Source organism: Antedon bifida, chromosome 1 (genome assembly GCF_963402885.1).
Source record: "Antedon bifida chromosome 1, ecAntBifi1.1, whole genome shotgun sequence".
Classification (NCBI taxonomy): Eukaryota; Metazoa; Echinodermata; class Crinoidea; order Comatulida; family Antedonidae; genus Antedon; species Antedon bifida.
The window spans coordinates 23,966,811-23,982,459 of NC_136226.1; the positions used below are offsets into that span (position 1 = coordinate 23,966,811).

Below are 15,649 nucleotides of genomic sequence, written 5' to 3' on the forward strand. Positions count from 1 at the left end.
GTCACCAAGGTGATTAGTATGACGTCACGTACCACCACAATTCCATCCTCCTCAAATCGGGCCTACGTTTTAGGATAGAACAAAGGTTCTTTTGGCGTTGTTGAAATAAAACAACTGAGAACTACACAGTTCTGCTCAATTTTGTCACAGATGGCACGAGGATATGTCACATTGTATTAAAGTACTTTTACCTTTATAGTAATATTTACTAAAATATTATTAGTAACGATACTCAGAGAATTGGGTTTTGTCGGATGCAGCGAATTTCCTGTAATTTAGATAGCATGCTTTGAGTACGGTGACGTATTAATCCTTGGCGAGTAGCTATTTTCCCACTTTCCTTTCTTGGCTAAGAGCATGACATTCTTATCGATAAAAGAAAATATTAATGTCCTGCGAACTATTGTCACAAGCACGATATATATGTTATAATTATGTATTATAATAATTTATAGTAATATAAGTACCGTTATTTGTTCTGTCAGCAGTACCACACCATTTTAAATGCGTAAAGCTCGATATTAATGTATATAATTATTACATATTCCTCTATATTTATTATAGGCCTAGGTCTTCTTTATTAGATTAATGGAGTATCCCCAGTAGCGGGTTGCAATGGCCTAGCCTAAAGACACTTTCCTCAAGTGTAAAATATAGGCCTACTGTCATTTATATCAACCAAGAGTACAACCCTTGAAACACTCTAGAATACCGCACGTCTATCAAGATGAACTTTGGCGTGAAATGAACGGGGGAAATTTTTCTTTATTAGGGTTCTGTTGTATCGTGGTCTCTTATCTTAATGATATGTTTTAAAGGAGTAACCATGTGAAATGTCTTCCAGCGTGTTCATTAGCCACAGCAATTCACGTTATAGTACTTTTTACTGAATTACATGAAATTCTAGTTTTTCTAGTGTTTGTTTCTTCTCCTTCGTCAGAAATAATTGTACTAATAATATTCCTTAAAACCACTTCCTCGGAACACGTTGATACAGCTATGTTTTTTTTAAATTTAATTTTACAGTCAGGTGCTTAAGAATGCGTTAGTCACTCTTTATACAAGTGCAAGTCTATTAATAATGTATTTCTTTATCCTACATCCTACAACAATGTACTGATTGTGTCATTTGTATCTATCTTGGGAAACATTGAAGAACATTTATTAGTACCAACGGAAAAAGTTCGCACACGCTCAATTAAGGAGACTTAGATAGTTTTAATCAATTTACGATAATGGATGATCCCTTTAGGTATAGGCCTATACTATCCATTCATCATTTATTGAACATCAATTTATAACCAGGTCCAATGCATAACACGAAACGAAAATGTGTTTATTAAAAAAATATATTGGATTGGAATGAGGTGTCAACGTTTTTAAATATTTTAAATTATTAGTATATAAGTCCATAATTAAATGTACAGTACAAAAGTCAATTAATGATGCAACAACATGGCACTTTACAACATTGCGAATGTGTGCAATACGAGGCCTACTGTACTTTTAATTTGACATTACAATACTTATTGTAGACTAGGTGTAAATTAATAATAAACTACATTAAGATATGAAATAATAGTAAAGACGGATTGTGTATGAGTGCCAGAGCAATCTTTTCTCTGCTTGGTTGAGGAGAAAATTCACAATCTATAGATAGAAATATCACAGGATTTATTCTAATTAGCATGCAACTCAAGTTCAATGCTGGTTGTCTTGCAAACTATTTTAATTTAATTATATTTATATTTCTATACATTCAATTTTGTTTAATTATTAGTAACATTTCTTTTTCTTAGCAACATATCAACATTTCTTTTACGTAATAACATTTCAACATTTCTTTTACATAAATAACATTTCAACATTTATTTTAACTTAATAACATTTCAACATTTCTTTTACAAAATAACATGCCACAATTTCTTTTACTTAATAACATTTCAACATTTCTTTTACTTAATAACATGTCAACATATCTTTTACTTAAATAACATGCCAACATTTCTTTTACTTCATAACATTTAATAACATGTAAACATTCGTTTTGTTACTTTATAACACTTCAACATTTTTAACTTGTGTTTACGTAACTCGTAATAATATCGTACACATGCTCGTGGTCAATCATGTTCATCATACATTTTGTTGGTTAGGAAATCGTTTTCTTTTATTTTTTCTTCAATATCAAGTATGTAAGTAACACATCGGTTACGGTACACTACGATCGAATTGTTTTGCTTATTGAGAATGGTAAATTTCTGTAAAGCGGAAGGCTTTATCCTTGGGTAGTTAAGGTAATAAAAGGATGTTAAGTAATGGTATCTTAAGCAATTTAATCAACAAAGAAAGTAGTTTTCTATTTCCATTTTTTGATGAATCTCTTTTTATAATGCGTCCTTTTAATTATTTATCGTAATCTAGTTTCCTTGGCGGCCATTTATGATTAGGCCTATACTATTAGTCGATTTGTTGAGATTACTTTCAATCATGGTTTGCTTGCGTCTGATTACACACTAATGCTCTACTTTGATATGAATGAGCTAAATCACCTTTGCTAAATTCTATTTACTTCAAGGTTAATTGTTAATTGACATTTTTGAAAATTCACGATGAATGTAGTATGTTAATGTGAATGAGATTAGTGGGGACAAATAGCAGTCATCCCTTATGATTTCGAATATTTAGTCAAAATAGAACTCGGTGCACTTCATATTAGAGCAGGGATATTTAGGAATGAAGGGAAACTAGAGGATTCATATGCACTTACAAAACCCCCAGTACACGAAGGTGGTCTATGGGAGAAGAAGTTGTTGTCCACGCCTATGCGCAATTCAGCCAAGTTAGGCTACAAGAAACGCTATTCCTTACATACGTCCACCCTCTTATAATATTCAGTCTAATTTGTGGTTACGTTCCCCTAGGCGACCATAACGTAATATCGTATGTTCTCTTCGATCTAACAGTGTCATTATATCTAGAAAATACAACTTTATCGATAAGTAAACTGAGTAAATGTTTCAGAGAACAAAGGAGATGACTTCTTAAAATGGCGTCCATGTATCGTGTTTCGACACGTTCAATATATTATCTTGCCTAATGGAATTCTTTCAATAATTTTAAATTATATATAAGTTCATGACATCGTACGGTACAAGTAATCACCAGTTTGAGGTCTTTATAAATCTTAGTAGGCTTACGAGAATCATCGAAGAATATAAATATTGTTTCTTTAACAAAATTGAAATATACTCTTTAATATTACTGTAGAGGAAATACACATGACTTATAACGTTTGCGGTGCGAACTCGTGCTTAATATCAGTCAATAAGTCTTAATCCTAGACATAGAGATCCAGGGTCGTTGATGTTTTCTTACAATCCAGGTACGCTTTAATATTTGAAATAAGCGATTTCCGACTCAATGTTATTCCTCTTGAGAATTAACCACTTATCATCCTTGACATAAATGTGAAGATGAGCGAATGTGGCGTAACCGAATGTCACCAATGTCACCCAATACGCTGCTTCTTTAAATGACTTGGCTCTTTTCTGGAATGATCAATCACCAAAAACAAATTAGATCTTCATTTAAAAACCAGAAAAAATCTGATATGAAAGTTGCCGTCATACAAATGATTTTTATAAATCAAAATTTGAAAATCCCCACAACCACCGGTCGATAGATCTTCTGAGTTTGTATCCCTCAAATTAGTTTTATCACATTGGCACGGTAATCTTATTTGGTAATATATTACTCGGTGTCAATTTCAATTGTAATTTTTATCTTTTCAACAATTTTCTTTTCTTTCTTTGTTTTCAAACGTTTATTTACTGTAGTAGCATTAGTTTTTAATCATCTTTGACCTGGTATTTTAACAGTTTTAATGTCTTATACGTGTACTACACCTATTTGATATGGCGAAATATATACTTTTATTATTAAACATTGATTTTTAAGCCAATAACATATCGGCCTACAGTTTTTGTATAACGTATAACAATGAACTGGTATTCGGATTATCAATTAAAAAATTATCGGACACAAAATAAGTAATTTTCTTATACTTATGCTATATGCTGAAATAAAAAAAAACCCGGACCTAATCACATTGTTATCGCAATAAAATAATTGTACTGATTACATACTGTCACTTTGGCTAAACAATCTGAATTCATCGTGGTTTAATTTATTCAAATTCATTTTCATTTCAATAGTTATATGCCCTCTGAATTACTGTATTATTGAGTATTGAACTTTAATTAGAAAATAGATGTTGTTATAGCACCCCTTGGAATATTCATTAATTATATTCATTAGCTACCTTGATATTATAATGTATAATATTTACTACTTGCGACCTAATTGTTCGGTGTTTAAATTCACTTTTGAAGCTCACAATATTCTTTCATTATGGATTACGGCAATATACCTAAATGCTGTTTATTATTAACAGAAATACCTGATATTATTATTAAAGTGTGACGATTTTTCGCCTCACTTCTTTCGGAAAACAGGGTTGTCCCTTCCCTATTGTTATTCACCTGCGGTTTCCCGAGGCATCCAAGCGCAATTATAGCTATTGTAATACTTTCAGCAATTGACGCGTAAAAGGGTTTAGAAATATGATTTACGAAGGGCTTGATAAACTGATCTTGTGATACGATAATCTGAAATGAGGGGCTCAGACATTTTAAATGACCGTGATTATTAATTCTGGCTATGTCGGTAAGAAAGCATAATTGTAGGAGAGATACATTTCCATAATGATATATTTATAGATTGAGATCAAATTATACCGGGTATTCTGGGTACATGGAGTCAGTCTAATGCACGAAAACACACACTCCATCTTAAACGCGCGTGCAAACGTATTCTGGCAATGTGTATTCCCATGAAATTACTGTGTTTTAGTGTGTACCACCAACAATGTATTTACAGTACAGGTACTTTTTCCTGGATAAATATTATGTTAAGTAAATAGATGAATAAATACTGTATACAATTTTTTTTATATCTTATTTTTAGATTGTACAAATAATTTCTTGTCACGAAATTGTTAATGTTAATATATAATTATAGCTGCCAACAACGAATTAATTTCTTGTATGATGTTTTTATATGCGAGACCAATAAAGTTTCTGTATTCTATATCAATTAAATAACAATAGCAGGTCAGAAGGAGCTATTTAAGTCAAGTATCTTATTGTATTATTCTGTTGTGAATTAACATCGATACTGTGAACAAATGAAGTAAATACGGTTTTCATTCAGTGGTCCACGTAAACTTATTAACCTCAATAGGTGCGTGCACTACCCCATTATACAAGAAAGGGTGCGTATTATGCGACTTATCAATCAGTTGTATATCGCTTTCAAAATCGCTTTATAAAATTGTTTAAAGTTGTTATGCGATGCCTTTGGCTATAACATTTAGATAAAATGCCATTTTCTGAGTGATAAAAAGTATTGCAAAATGTCCCCTATTAAACATGGGATAAATATAACAAAACAGCAAATTATGAGTGGAAAACCATTAATTTTATATAGTAGGCCTACAGTTTAATAATCGTAATACCCTCTGGTATGCTGTCCGTTCCAAAGTGCTTGCCAGAAATGTTACGAATAAAAACGACAGAAATCCGTAACTGTAATACACTATTATAATTTTCACACGTGAATAAATAGGATCAAAATGTTACACTTACATACTTTTGGGGATAAAAGTCTCATGTTGGTGTATAATGCAACAAGATTAGCCGGAATCCTCACCTGTTGGCCAGTATCGGATCAGTATCTCCGTATGTATAAGTGTAACTTATGTTCGATGTTTGCAACCAAAATCGTAATTCGTTAGCATAACGGTTAATTAATCATCTTTAAACATAGAGAAATCTGAGTATAATTCTAAGTTGACTGTTGCTTTATACCAGAGTTTGGGATTTGAGTTTGAAGCTTTTGTTTTATTAAAAACCGGGTCTCATTGAATCGGAACTGTGTGCCAAACCTTTACATAATGCCCGTGACTTGTGTTCTTTATAATTGTTTTGTAAACAAATTGTTAATTTTTAAATTTTTATGAATATTATGGAGCGCTTTGACCATTGTTAAATTACTTCCGACTGATTTTCTATAATTCTTATTAGGCCTATTGTTTGTTTTGTGCCTGTGTGAGTTTTTCCAATTTCAAACTGATTTAAATATTAATCTTTTAAAGTAATTTATTCATTTGTATTACCTTATTGTTTTAGGGGTCTCGGCTTGAAAGCTGATTGATTTATTTTTTTCATTATTCGAGTATTTATGGTTTACTGTAGGCCCAATTATGACACTTTCAATCTCTTCACCATGATTCACATTTGTTTGGTACACAATGGGTATATTTCCTTTAGGCCTAATTAAATCGAACTCTGTGTCATCATGAAAAATTTACTTCTAGTGACTCTATCCTCTTGACCTACTTATTTGAAGTATCTCCTAAATATGGTTTGTTGCTGATCAATTAACAGCGTTTAGAAAAATTCTAATGAGCCTGACTCCTACAAAAGTATAACATTCCATTTCATTGCGCTATTTATTTATACGTTGTTTTTATTTAGGCCCAAAAGGCTTCGTTGTTGTGATTTACACGACATAGATGTTATGTTATTTACACGGCGTAAACGTTGTTCTTATTTACACGGGACAAGTGAACGGAGGCAATTATTAGTCGCGTGCAAAGGCGACTCTACAGCTCACTATGTCGGTCGGTTGGTCGGTTGGTCGGTCGGTAAACGCTAACTCAAATTTGAGCACGCGACTGCAGCTATGTATATGGCCTTGTATAAATGCGCTGCGGCTCTATCATAGAAAAGAATGAAATAAAAAAAATTAGAAAACGAAATTGTACATGTAATGCGATTCAAGTTACAGAAACTAATAAAAATTGAATTACATTATGGGTTTCCGTCTTGGAGTGGTATAGGCCTATACTATGATGATGACACATATGAGAACTAAAAAGACGGAAGTGCGTCACTATTGTCAGCAAACGATAAATCAAAATATGGATTTCCCACGTAATTTGATAACAATGATGAAACGTATCCATGAGGTACGGTATCACCAGCAAGTGGTATAAGTTTATGTCATTCATGGAAAAAAATCCCTTGAGAGTACTAACGATGTTGATTCACCGGAAAGTCCCAACAGTTTGGTGTAGTGTTTTTATTGCAAAGTGAAACTTTCCGAAAATAACTTTAGTAAAATTCCATTTAGCAATTCGCATTAGCCAAATTTACGAAAAATGTGGTTTGAATAAGTCAATGAACACTACATTCATGGGATGCCGTAATATATGATATTAATAATAATATAATGTAATGTTTTACGTGGAAGTTCACATTTGGACATTTAGACACAACGTAATGGTGTATGCGGCAACCAATCACAAGCGACAGTTGGGATGTTCCATCGCGTCGTAATTGGTCAAATTACTTGCGCTGCGCTTACGTCCAAGTTGAAACCGTTCTGAACCTTTTAAGGTTATTTAAAAAATACACCAAAAATATATGTTTTTTGTGAAAATAAGCTTTAAATCAATATTTAAAGCCGCAGATATATATACTGTATATATATTTTTTAATTTAAACACGTGTATGCCTTGCCTATTGATGTACATTAAAGATAAAATGCTTTTTGAGAAATTAATTTATAATTAGGCATAGGCCTAAGCGTAATGACCAAGATTGTGCTATATATTTAGATCTTGAAATAAGAAATTAAATACAGTAATTAAATAAAGTACATTTTAATATGAATATATAACATGTAGTAGCCTAACACAATGTGTTACCGTAATGTGTATTGAGTTTGTTCCGGCTATTCTGCGAGCATTGACCCCAGCTTACAACCCGTCCCCCGGGTCTCACAAACTTGACATCTAAGCCACACACGCTTCTTCCGCTTTCGATTTCTCGCATTTCAAAATTGAAAGCATAAAGTACTTTGTAGTCATAAAAATATAATGATGTACGACCTTGTGTGTTTGAATGATGCGCAGGTCGATGTTCATGTTAAACAATATTCCCTAGTCGAAAATATTAAATTACTGTTAAGTACGGTAACATTTACAATACTAACAACCAATAATAATTTATAAAACAATAGGCGATACGCTGTATAGAGAGCGTATCACACATTGTTTTTAAATGTAATTGTTTTATATTATTCATGTTTAAAGAGTGTCCTCCAAACACATGAAAAATAAAGATTAACAAAAAATACATTGAAACGCCATTTTGCAATTTTAATCGAGTTAATCAAAAAAAATAAATAAATAAATTAAGTTGAAATTCAACCCAAAACCCATTGACTTTAAATTACAGTTTTCAGTTAAATATTTTTTTTTTCGATCTAATTTTTGGTCAAAGTGGATAACTATTATGTGAAATTAAAATGGCATATTCAACAAAAACATTAAACAAATGTTCAGGTGAACAGTACATTCGAAAACATAAAGTTCACGACACCCTGGTCTTACCATAGAGGTAAAATACCTCTATAATGTGGCCTTATAAATTATCATACTTAAACACTGCGTCTCCCAGGCCATAATCGTTTGCTCTATCGAGTAATACAGTTGAACTCTTATTAAGGGGAAACCTTTGGTACCTAACAGTCCAATGTCCTCTGAATATAGTGGTTAACCGTCGTAATGTTAAAATTTATTCCATTCGTTACTTTCACTTCAATATGGGTGTCCATGAGACGATATTTCTTTTCGTACATAAGTTGAGGACCCCTTATGAAACGTCACAAAATAAATATGAGAATTGAGCTAACTGTAATTCGCTAATGCAAACGGTTACTGTCGAGACGTCTGTGTAGGCGAGTGGATTAGACTATGGACTTTACATATCGATGTATGGGGGTTCGAATCCTATGAGCTACTTCTGTTACTTTATAGTGAGAGATTATTTAGAGTGTTAGGTTTAGTTATATTTAGGAAGTTCGGCTATCTTTCACATGGGGTCCCTAGCTTATGTACGAAAAAACAAATATCGTCCAGGAGAAGGGATTATTTATACTGTATTGTGGAATAACCCCTCCACTTATATATCATCATAACATGACATATCAGTCACAAAGTTCTTTTTAAAAATGTCGGTATGGTGCGTTTCCGTTGAAATTTAATGTAGACGTGATTCGGTTTTTATTGCAAAATATTTCATGTTTTTATTCTGCTAATAAAATAATACAGATTCTTAATCTGTCAATAGATATTGGGAGACATTATGTTATCCATATTAGTTCTTTCCATTGTGCAGACTGACATCGCCAGGGACATTTGAAACATTATATTGTCTGCCTATTATGCTTTTAGGTTGCAATTTATCGTGTCAGTAATAATACTAATAACAGTCATGTTATATTTCTGTTATTGAACGTAGGTTACATAAGTTGAATCACAGCCATCCCTTTGAGGCATTGCTGTCATGTAGAATCAATATATTGTGCAATTGACATTTACAGCATCTACAGCACCACTTAATGCAACTATACAATGTATAGCCTATATTTCAACTGAGAAAGTACCTAGTTAGGTTAGTGAATTGCAGTTTTTACCTTTTAAAGTAAACGCTAATCTTGTTTAAACATGTGACCGTGAGTTCGTTATTGCGATGAAAATTGGGAAATCAAACATATTCAAAGTGTCATTGATTATACATAAATTTGTTTGTCAATCGATATATGGCCTGATGTGTAGACCGAATTCAAGTAAAAATATTTTTGTCTCAACGATTACAGACAACATCTTATATAAGTCAAGGATAGAATGCCATCCTGAGATGAGAGCGCATCGTCTTGTAGTAATTAGTCAGTACAGTTTTTTTTTATTTATACGTAGTTTTACTTTCCATGGAGCAAAGATTCCGAAATAAAATATTGAATGAATGAATATACCGCGCCTAAGTAAATTAATCTCTCAGCACTTCAATAGATAGAAAACCACCTGTATTTATAGGTTAGGTCTGGCGAATTGTCCAATGGATAAGTTGTCCTAGATGTTATAGTCATCATTATGGCCATGAACTGGAATGAAATACTCACATCATTTGATATATTCAGAAATGATTCCATACTGATGACAAACAACAAGGTGTTACTCGTAGCTCTTCTTCTTTTTGATATTTGTCGCTTCAGAACATAATCTTCATATCAATCATATAGGCCTATCCCATGTGTTACCACGTTAGTTCTTTTAAAACCAAATTATTAAATTATCTCAATACTTTTTTTTAAAATTAATTTTAAATGTTGAAAATGTGTGTAGTTGGTCGCTTTCTTGTAGATGCTTTAATTGTAGAATGTAATTAATTTGTTGGTTAATTTCTGTGCTCTGTTCTGAGTTGACAAACTATAAGCATAGGTGTTTAGCACCTGTTTGGTCTTTCCTTGCCTTTTTTGTTTTGTCTTTTTCTTTGTATTGTATATGGCAGAAATTGATTAAATAAATAATTAAATAAATAAAATGTAGATTCATTTAGTTTAAATATTCTCGTAAAAAAAGCTAGCGTTATCACTGATAAACATACTCGGTATGGAATCTCGATCAGTATAGTGAAAGTTTTGAGCAAGTAAACCTGTGTAAATATTTATATTGTGAGGCCACGATTATATACAGAGCATAAAAGTATTAAACAACATTCTTACTCAAGTCTCTTGGATTATATAAAAAAAAACATGATTTACGTATTGACCTGTTGTGTGATAAATCCATCCGTTCACAGCTATGAAAATCCAAAGATGAATGATGGAATTTTAATTTTCATGATATAACAGTTTATAACCTGTTACTGCCATCCACCACATACCTCTTTAATCGTATTAAAATTACATTTTTTTAAATACAATCAATGGTTTGTGTGTGTTTTTAACAGGCTTTGCCTTTTTTGCACGTCAAAGCTTCATATTATTCGAGAAATATCTGTAGACACGTACTAGAGGATACGCGAGCGTGGGAAACGAGTGTACCCTCTTTTTTTTTTTAATTACTCAAGTATTTTGTTACAAATACAAGCAGGACAGTATCACACAATACAATTTAGAATTAAAATACAACGTACCCAAAACCAACACATTTATAAGACCACTGAATGTTAGAGAATGATGACTCTTCTATTGTCTGTAGTCTCAGAGCAACCCAATTTTATATTATATGCAAATGATTTAATAAATTGAATTGAATATAATTCACTGCAGTGAATAAAAAATGATGTTGAACTTAACATTTAGGCCTATTTCTTTAAAAGGAGTCATAAAGAGGTCGGTATATAGTGGTTATGGAACTATGCTGTGTTAATATCATATCCTCAGGACAAATGTTTGTTTTTTTTATATTGTAATTAATTCAAATGACAAACCTTACCTAAAGGCATAATTCTTTCTTAATCAAGCCTTAGTATGTCATCGTCGTACTTCTAAAATATCGATGTAAATCTAATGTAGGAACGGTATAGCTTTTAAAACTTGTTTTTTAAATGATGATTATAGCTGAATGTTTGAACGTTTAGTAGCATTGTCTGATGAAGAAAGGTTAGTCAGCATAAGTATCTAAAAAAGGAGAATACAGTAGTACAAGAGGTTTACTATATTTGCTTAGACTGTATATCATTAGAGTTGAGGTATTTTAACAGGAACTATACGTCAGAAAAGCTAGACTGCTAATTACTGCTAATACGAAGTAAATGGGGTCAGATACATAGAAAATAAACACGTATACATAACAGTATAACACGTTAACTTAAATGATGTTCATTTTTAATATCAATGAAATATAGGCCTAACATTTTTGTCCCTCGGAGTTCCAGGTACCGAGTAGTCTTATCTACAAACATTATTTTATATTTATAGCAATAATTACGTTGTTTAATGAGTCCTGTCCGTCTCACGGGAGTCACTCAACGAAATGTTCGTTATCGCAGGCCGGTGGTAACAGTGTGACATCCTGAGAAATTACATTTATTTATATACATATAAGACACAAAATTGAGATTTAAAAAGTAGGCTACAGTACTGATTGTACTATATTGTTTCAAGTTTAAAAAAGCTGAATTTATTTGATGGTCTTTATTTATGAATTCCTAGAACTGTATCTTGTACATTTATAGGCTCAAAAAACAGCAACTACAATAGGCTTACAATTGATAAAAAGCACATTCAGTTTCTAATATGTGTTAATTTTTAATATGTCTCTCAATACGGAATACATCAAACATATAAAAAATGGCTAGTTTTCCCAACGGAGTTTAACTCATTATGGATAAGACCGCTTCAGGTTTTAGCAACAAGAAACTGTACTTTTTATTACAGTTTCAAGTGTTTTATGCACATCTGCATGTGTACTGACATCGATTCAGAAAATTATAATCCTTTGTGACAGAATTGGAAATAAAATATTGCACTTCGAAGATATAAAACCACGTTTCCTCAGAGTCAAAAGAAAAACTATAGTAAAAGTGTGACAATAATATACGATACATCATTCTTCCGCCTGCCGTTAATTTGCAAATTTATGCCGATACAGCATTGCAAAGTCGATTCATTACTAGTGAAAACACATCACAGCATTATTAACGCTTTACTACTAAGAGTTTTATACAATTGTATGAAGAAAAAAATAGAAAGCATGCTTATGATATAAATTTACATTTGACATAGTGATTTTCTTTTAATCTCTGCACAGTATTTAGCCATATTTTTTATTTATGGTACATTTCCTCTTTGCCAATGATTTGCCACATGTACATTCATTATCATCAGTTTGCATTTTGCAAAATAGACTAATACAATTATATATCAACAACATATTATTTTTATCAGAACATCTAACAGTTGGAAAACGTTTGAATATTTAGCAATTTGATTGATTCTCAGTGGGGGATTAAAAAACAGGACCCACCCAGACCAATCAAATTTATGTATAAATAGAAAGGCGTGTGATGCTATTGATTTGTCAATAACTTCCATATTGGGAAACCAAATTTAAACGACTACGCTTTCCTCATGTTCTTATCGCAGTGGAGAAGGAATATTATAATTTTGTATATGCCTCTCTCATCATTGGTAAATTAAAATGTATACATTTTTATAGCTTTAATATAATTACGATAGAATAAATCGATTGAATCAGTGATATATTCTATTAACGATTAGATGATTGATTGATAAAACAATCGTTTAATCAATAACCTATCAATCAAACCAATAACATATTAATCAAACAATAACCTATCAATCAAACCAATAACCTATCAATCAAACCAATAACCAATCAATCAAACCAATAACCTATCAATCAAACCAATAACCTATCAATCAAACCAATAACCGATCAATCAAACCAATAACCAATCAATCAAACCAATAACCTATCTATCAAACCAATAACATATCAATCAAACAATAACCTATCAATCAAACAAATAACCGATCAATCAAACAAATAACCTATCAATCAAATCAATAACCGATCAATCAAATCAATAACCGATCAATCAAACCAATAACCGATCAATCAAACCAATAACCAATCAATCAAACCAATAACCTATCTATCAAACCAATAACATATCAATCAAACAATAACCTATCAATCAAACAAATAACCGATCAATCAAACAAATAACCTATCAATCAAATCAATAACCGATCAATCAAATCAATAACCGATCAATCAAATCAATAACCGATCAATCAAACCAATAACCGATCAATCAAACCAATAACCTATCAGTCAAACCAATAACCAATCAATCAAACCAATAACCGATCAATCAAACCAATTTTTATTTTTTATTTTTTTATTTTAACCATATTTAATGAGGGTGATCCATCCAGCATTTGCTGATTATTTGGGACCCTCAGGATAACCTATCAATTAAACCAATAACCTATCAATCAAACCAATAACCTATCAATCAAACCAATAACATATCAATCAAGCCAATAACCTATCAATCAAACAATAACCTATCAATCAAACCAATAACCTATCAATCAAACCAATAACATATCAATCAAACCAATAACCGATCAATCAAACCAATAACCTATCAATCAAACCAATAACCTATCAATCAAACCAATAACCGATCAATCAAACCAATAACATATCAATCAAACCAATAACCGATCAATCAAGCCAATAACCTCTCAATCAAGCAATGACCTATCAAGACTTAAAAACAATGATTTATGTAATCGGACCCATGTCAGTAGACACCTAAAACATGTCATCTTCTGTCAAAATATGTAATCGAATCCTTGAGAGTGACAGTATTATTGCCTTGTTCTAGAAGATAATATCTGCGATAGACATGAATTAGTGTCTCATATTTCAAAACATTATAATAATATTTAAACGTATTAACATCATATGAAATATTTCTCAAGGAAAAATTGTCCTTTCCAAATAGTATATAATATATAAAAATAGGCCTACCGAATGATATTTTTGTAACTATTGCCACTAGAGTGTCTTAATTCAAATTAATTCTCATCTGTTAGAAGCAGATAGACATGATATCAATTCACTTGCGACTATGTAGGCCTACCATAATATATATAACAAGACCAACAGCCATTAAGTCGCGTGCTACAATGCATAGTGATACCGGACCGACAGACAGACCGACAGACCGACAGACAGACCGACCGACCGACATAGTGAACTATAGAGTCGCGTCCACGCGACTAAAAACTAACTCATGTAATTGTATGATGTATCAAATATACTGTTACGAAGAATATATCAAAGAATGATCGTATTCAGTAACTCATTGCGTGAAAATATAACCTCCTATGCAATTAGTGTAATCCCTTATGAGCAGGTAACTCTTCCCTATCTCACACATTATCATGGCCTTTTCGCGCGTGTTAAAACACTCTTCACGGCCTAAAAACACAAAACACTCTTCACGGCCTAAAAACACAAAAGGTTCTGTAAACCTAATTAGGCAAAATATATGCCTTTAGAGAATACCCTCAACTATTAAAATAATAACATTTGCTGTATTGCTTTGTCCCAAATAAATGACGTAATCATCGTTACAATGCTTAATTTGAAACAATAGTCAAACAAAGCAAACAGCAGTAATAATAATAACTATATATAACTGTAGTAATCTTCCCTGGCTTAACACATAGTATGAGATGAAATTCCAAAATGAACACACCTCGGTCACACAATGGGATATGCAAATGATCTGAAATATTCAAATTAGGAGTAAAAAAATATATAGGATCCCACCACTCATTTTGTTTTAAATTTAATAATATTCTGTTTGTTTCTTCTGTGTTCCGAATCGAATTGAAACCAAACTGTTTTACTGTAAATCCTGTTTAGCAAATTTAGTTTGCAAACTCAGAGCTTGAAAAGAAAAGTTTACCAACTTCTTGCAAGTTTAGTGACAGTTCACAAAAGTTACCGTCTTAATAAACATATAGTTTGCTTAGATGTGTGAACTTGCAGCTAGTTGCAGTTGTGATCCTACAGATGGACAAAATGACAGTTTCCAGTAACTCTGTAGGCCTACAGGCACCACAGACTTTGTCAACAAACACGGAGTTTGGAACCCAAAAGTGTGTTTCCTTGGTGTATCGACAG

At 32.0% G+C, this 15,649-nt stretch overlaps 1 protein-coding gene across 1 annotated transcript in view; it reads left to right on the forward strand.

The window, feature by feature from the left end:
* LOC144835508 (receptor-type tyrosine-protein phosphatase eta-like) overlaps positions 1-15,649 on the forward strand; it is a 49,464-nt gene that overhangs the window by 3,103 nt on the left and 30,712 nt on the right. The gene's annotated exons all lie outside the window — the stretch shown is intronic.